The sequence below is a fragment of the Nicotiana tabacum genome, chromosome 2, assembly GCF_000715075.1.
Source record: "Nicotiana tabacum cultivar K326 chromosome 2, ASM71507v2, whole genome shotgun sequence".
Classification (NCBI taxonomy): domain Eukaryota; kingdom Viridiplantae; phylum Streptophyta; class Magnoliopsida; order Solanales; family Solanaceae; genus Nicotiana; species Nicotiana tabacum.
The window spans coordinates 37,536,147-37,543,133 of NC_134081.1; positions in this window are offsets into that span (position 1 = coordinate 37,536,147).

Genomic DNA, 6,987 nt, shown 5'->3' on the forward strand with positions numbered 1-6,987 from the left:
GATAAGGAGTCAAAGGAGTGGAATTTCCTAACAGTTTCGTAGCCTCTCGAAGATAAGTGCAGATGTCTCTCTACCGATCTGCAAGACTCTACTAAAGTTTCTTATGACTCGCAACACCTATGAACCTGGAGCTTTGATACCAACTTGTCATGACCCCAATTTCCCACCTTAGGATGTCGTGATGGCACCTAGTCTCTAAGACAAGGTAAGCCTACCATGCATTGAGAAATAGCAGAAATAATAACTTAAACATCAAATTAAAACTGTTAAACTATCACAACAGAATCCAAATGGTACAACTGTCAGAAACACCCCAAAACCTGGTGGAACCAAGTCATACGCTCTACAATAGTACACTAATAGTCTCGAAATACAAAACTGTTCGGAACAATAAATAAATAGTAACACAACTAAAGCAAAAGGTGACTTCAAGGCCGGCGAGCATCAGGCAGCTGTACCTTGAAGTCTTCGGATATAGCTGAATGGTCACTATTGCCCGACACGAGACGAAGTACCTGGATTTGCACAAAAATATACAAAAGCATAGTATGAGTACACCACAACGTTACCGAGTAAGTATCAACCTAACCTCGGTAGAGTAGAGATGAGGCCAGGTCAAGACACCTACTAGGATAAGAAAACTGAACAGAATATGGCATAGTCTAATAATGGAAAGTGAGGAAGTAATTGACAGATAAGCAGTTCAATAATGTAAGATAACAACAAAAATTGAAGCGGTAAAGGCAACATATAGTGAACACATGATGAAAAAATAAGTAGTCAAACACGGACAATTACAAATAAGACAGTGACCTAAACAAGAAGAATTATTCAGCCAACAAGCCTCTTTTAGCATGGAATGTACAAAAAGAATCATAACTGAGGTACCACCTCATATTAACATTTCACAATTTCAATCACAATATTTCCTTATATCACCGCATGAGCCTTTCATTTATTTTTGAAAATATTTTTTCGAAATAGCTACACGTATTTTAGCCCCCTTATCTCACCGCGTGGGTTCAAGTAATTCCCTTACTAGCAACAAGCATATAAATTCCCACCTTATCTCACAACATGCGTATCAACCCCCATTCTTATATCACATCATGCGTATCAATATCACAACACAATATTCAACTCGTACCACATGTGCCCATATGTCAAGCCCCGACCTCGGGGAGCGTGACCGGCGCTCAACCGAGATAACCTGGCCAAGCAAGCCTGTACAATGTCTTCTACCCAGACTCACCCATGAATAAAGAGAAGGTATATTTTATTAATTAGACAATGATAAGGTTACATGAACAATCCAAATTTCATTACCGTTAGAACTTCATTCAAGATTTCCTCAAAATATTACATTACACATTCATAGTTTAGAAGTGGAAACATATGATACAAATACAACATTTCTAATTTGACTTCCCAAAACAAAGGTACCACCCACACTATGTCTACGAAGTCTCTAATAGATACAAAAGAATAGCATGATGGTGTCAGCAGCAAGGCTCAGTTTATACCTCAAATCAATTTACATAGAGGACAAGAGATACAAGACCCCGAAATGAAATAGGGCTCATCAAGTCAGCTGAGGAAAGGGTGTGCTGCTATCACTGATCAATACCACCTGCTATGGAACCACATGCATCCATTAAAGATGCAGCGCCCCCGGCAAAGGGGACGTTAGTACATATGAAACAATACTAGTATGTAAAACTAAACACCCTCTCAATAGAACGAGTAATAGTAAAAGGAGAAGGAAACATGAAATAAATAAGAGCCTCAAGTAAGTTTCAATATTTTTTAGTTGGGAGATCTTTAGTACCGATATACCACCGTGCTTTTAGCATGGAGTCCGATCTCAGCCTGATCGGCTAAGCTATCTCACCCCGAGACATCCACTCACAACACCACCATGTGCGCGACATAGCGTCCGATCTCAGCCCGATCGGCTAAGCCGTCACACCACAATGCCGTGTGGGTCGACATCATATCACATCTTTCTAGCAGTAATCTCATCCCATTTAAGGGGAAACATCTCAACACATCAAGCTTATCCCATATAAGGGGAAACAATCTCATCTCATCAACACGGGGATTTACCTCTCAATCAATCCTACACTGACACGTGTAGTTTTGAGGTTAGGTCATTTGACCTACCTTCCTCGGTGACCAAACGATACTCCCAAATCCTTTATTATTTCAGGGATTTACAACTCATTTCATATTCTTTCACACATCTTTCCATTGTATTGGCACTAGTGGCCATAATTGCAATATCAATTCTTGGCACGTCAGCCGTATTCCACATTTCATACTCACCCCTAAAACTTTCAAGCGTTACCATGGATTATCATCAATTGGGGAATTTTTAAATCAAGACTTTAAGTACACATATGGGCAAAAAAGAGTCTTAAGCATATTGAGTTTCTCTACCACGATTAGGCATGCTAGCTTGCAATTGAAACATGGTTTTTAAATCACAACACATTTGATACATTGATCATACTAGATTACATTCTCGGAGGGAATCGTGATATGATAGGAATCTTTGAAGCACATTGGGTCCATATATATTTCAATACAACACTTATTTTAGAATAATCAAATCTATTAGGAAGTACTCAGAACATGAGACATAACAAAATTGAGCCAATCATGATCGCAACTACTAGGACATCATGTAAGTCGATTCTACAAGAGGAGTTTAGCCAACATACCTTGTTTGAGCTTTCTTTGATTTACTACAACGTTCCGAAACTCCTAGCGACTTCAATCTAATTAAAGACACGACAAAATTTAACTATAATTAGGAACATTCTCGGGGGTTCAGTTCATTTGAGCATTTTATCAAGCACTAGGTGTGCACTAAGGTTTCAAGGTCCTTCTATGGTGGATTCCTTTACCCCCACAATCAATCCCCACTTCAATAAGCCACCCACAAATACTCCATAACCTTCCTACCACCTTTATTAGCACATGCATGCATAAATAACAACTCTCATTCTCATAACCTTCTTCCCCATTACCTATTCCCAACCCAAATTTTGAGATTGAAGGCTAGGGCTAGAATCTTACCTCTTGGATGAAGACCTTGTGAATTCTTCCGGACTTGCGCAAGGATCGATGAACAAATAGCTTAGAAATCCTTCTTCTCAATCTAGACCACTATCCCCCTCTCTAAAATATCAGTTTAAACCTTCTAAAATGACCCCTAAGGTTGTTTTATATAAATGGGGTCGGGTTTTAAAATCAGAAAATGGTCCCTCCGAACTCCACTCTGCGGTCGCAGAGTGCACCGCAGATCAGATTTGCGGCCCGCAAAATGGACCGCAAAAATGGTCCCTGTCTGCGGCCACGTCTACTGTCTGTATATCAATTGTGCGGCCGCAGAATGGACTGCAGAATCTGCATCCGAAAATCTTCATGCTGGTTCTGCGATGGATGTGTGGCCCGCGAAATGATTATGTGGTCGCATAGTTGACCGTAAACAACCTCCAAAATTGGCCCATTTCTCTGCTTCACTCTGCAGCGGATCTGCGGTCCGCAGATCAATTCCGCGGTTGCATAATGGACCACAGAAATGCCCTGTTCTGCAACCATTTTTCTTCAATTCCCCGACGCTCTGTTCAATCCAAAAAGTCCGTACCGCAGCGAGCAAGCTCTCCACGAAGATATTCTACAACCCTCAAATACATTACCTTACCTCAGCACCAGAAAACCCCGGGTTTTAGGTGAAATTTTATGAGGCCTTACACCATATGCCGCAACACTTGCCAAAATCAACAATACCGATGTCATCACAACATATAGCCCATGGCTCAATTACAATGTGTACAAGAATCTCAATAACATTAAAATGAATGAGGAATGCTCAACAATTAACAACTTCATTCTAAATGTGATAATGGCTTCCACAACTTCAACATCAACAACTCAACAAGAAGATATTCCACGAAATAACAACTTCAAGTAAGAGTAATTTAACAAATAGGGATTAACAAGACAATAAGAGAGGTATTAACTCCAACTAAAGCATACAAGAGAAATTACAACAATAAAGGGTGTACCAAATTCTAACAACATCAATTCGAACATGTGAGAGTAATTTAACCACAAAGATGATATAAAATCCCGACTCCCAGCCCTTTTGTTCAGTTGTAGATGTCGCAATTGCGACACAGGGTTCGCAATTGCGGCTACTGACACATTGAGGCAATTGCGACACAAACTTCACTAATGCAAAGTCTGTCCTCCTCGCAATTGTGAGAAAAGAGTCGCAAATGCAAACTAGCCTACCCCAAGTCCAGACTTCGCAAATGTGAACAAGGTATAGCAATTGCGATACCTGAGCTTCTATTTCCATGTTCGCAATTGCGATGCTGGTGCTCTAGAATTGCAACCAAGCATCCGAATCCAATCAAATCAACTGTAAATGACACCAAATTTTGCAGACAAGTTGTAAATAGCATAACGGATCTATTCCAAGTACAAAAACCAAATTCCGAACTACATAGCAAAAAGTCAACCTACAGTCAAACTTGGGAAATCTTTTAAACCTCAAATTGCCAACTTTCTGCAAAACAAGACAAATCAACCTCCGAACCTCCGAATTCAATTCCGAATATATGTTGAAGTCCAAAATCATGAAATGAACCTATTGGAGCCATCAACACATCGTTTCAGGGTCGTTTTCACAAAAGTCAAACTTTTGTCAATATTTCTAACTTAGACTTCTAAACCAAGAACCAAAGGGCCCAAATCATCCCAAAACCTTTATGGAACAAAATAAATCAATCTCGTAAGTCATAAAGCCAAAATTACACATGTGTGAAGCATCAAAAGGGGAAACGGGGTGCAAATACACAAAACGACCGGTCGGGTCATTACACAAAATGGTTCAAACTAGTCCGAAACTCACACCAGCCCCTCGAGACCCCATCTGAACATACCTACAAGTTCCAAAAAATAACGCAGACCTACTTGAAGTCTCAAATCATTCATAACAACATCTAAACCACGAATCACACCTCAACTAACTTAATGAACTTTTAAAATTTCAACTTCAAAAACTCTTGCCGAACCATATCAAATCAACTCGGAATGATCTCAAATTTTGCACACAAGTTCCAAATGACATAACGAACCTATTCCACCTCTAGGAACAACAATACAGACCCGATATCATCAAAGTCAACTCCCGATCAAACTTATGAATATTCCAAACCTTCAATTTGCTAACCTTCGCCAAATAGTATCAAAACCTTCTAGAAACATCCAAATGCAAATTCGAGCATACGCCCAAGTCCAAAATTACCATCCTGACCTCACAGAACCATCAAAATTCCAATTAAAGGTCAAATACACAAAAGTCAAACTTGGTTAACTCTTCCAACTTAAAGCTTCTAAAATGAGAATCATTCTCCCAAATCAATTTTGAATCACCCGAAAACCGAAATCGACGATACACACAAGTCATAATACTTCATACGAAAATACTCAAGACCTCAAACCACCGAATGGAATGTTAATGCTTTAAATGACCGGTCGATTCGTTACATTATTCCTACTTAAAAATACGTTCGTCTTCGAACGTGCCAAGAGTCTTTCCAAAGCAATTAAATCACTGTATAAACTAATCACACATATACTCATGGGTGATACCACTTCATCACAAACCATATAAGTCCAACAACACAACCTAACTGAAAATCCTTACTTCAACCTTAGTCCACAAACCTAAGAATCCAAAACTCTACATCCGAAATCCATCATGAGGCTCGGTTTTTGCATCTATATACTGTACAAATCTGAACAAGCTGTATCCAACCATAACCATATTCCAAGACATAATCACATGATATACCACGTAACTCAAATAGTCGTAGCAATAATTTTCAACCACAATAACTGCTCAATAACAAACCCGGTACCGGTAACAAACCTCATATTGAATAAAACATTGTTCTAAAACTTCGTTCACAGCCAATGATGAAAGAAACACGCAGAAACTCATGACCACTCATTAGATCAACAAGTAGTGGAGATCTTCACCTAACAAGAACCATAACCCAAATTTTAAGCTGACTAGTGACGTTATTCTTCCAAACATACCTTAATCAGATCCAATAACACTCATTCCAGGTCCAATAACCTCACCTCATCGAGTACCAGCTACTCTACCGATATTCCACGCCAATTCCATCTATAGCCCATACCCAATCCATGCACAAAACAAGCAACAACTCGAATATACCCAATGATGGAAAGAGAGTAGAATGAGAGAACCATCCCGCAAGATATATAGATATTACCACAAAGTGCAATGCTATGAATCCATCACACAAAGGAGAACAAAAAGACACAAAATCAATACAAAGGATCATATCCCAACATAACTCCGCTGTGATGCGTGACCCAAATCTAACACCGGTCCACATGAAATACCTCGATCCATGATGCTCATAATCAACAACCATATGCATATCAACAACAAATACACGATGTGCATGATCATAACCATGGATAAAAGGATAGGACAATATACCACAAATAGAAAAACCATAACTAAGGTGTAATCAACCATTCAACACCCCAAGAGCCATCTCGCTCGAATTCCATCACTAGGACCAAACAGATATGCATCATGTATGTAAATAATCAATAGTCTCACAACCATCGTAGCATAGGATAGTAACACATGGAACATATCAAACACGAATAAGATCAACTCTAACCGATGACACACCCCTCAACAATAGTTGCGCTATGTAGAATACACATTCTCATTAGGCCTACCAGTGGCCTCCAATCGATTCTTATCCTCCCGAAATAGGTAGATAACCTTCCCAAAGATCCATTGAAACCTATCCACAACACATACCACCAACTGTCTAACTCTTGCCATATCTTCGTAGTGCACAACCAAGGAATAGTCCACCTCTGAGACTCCCAGTCTCCAAATCATAAGAATACAAAAATCTC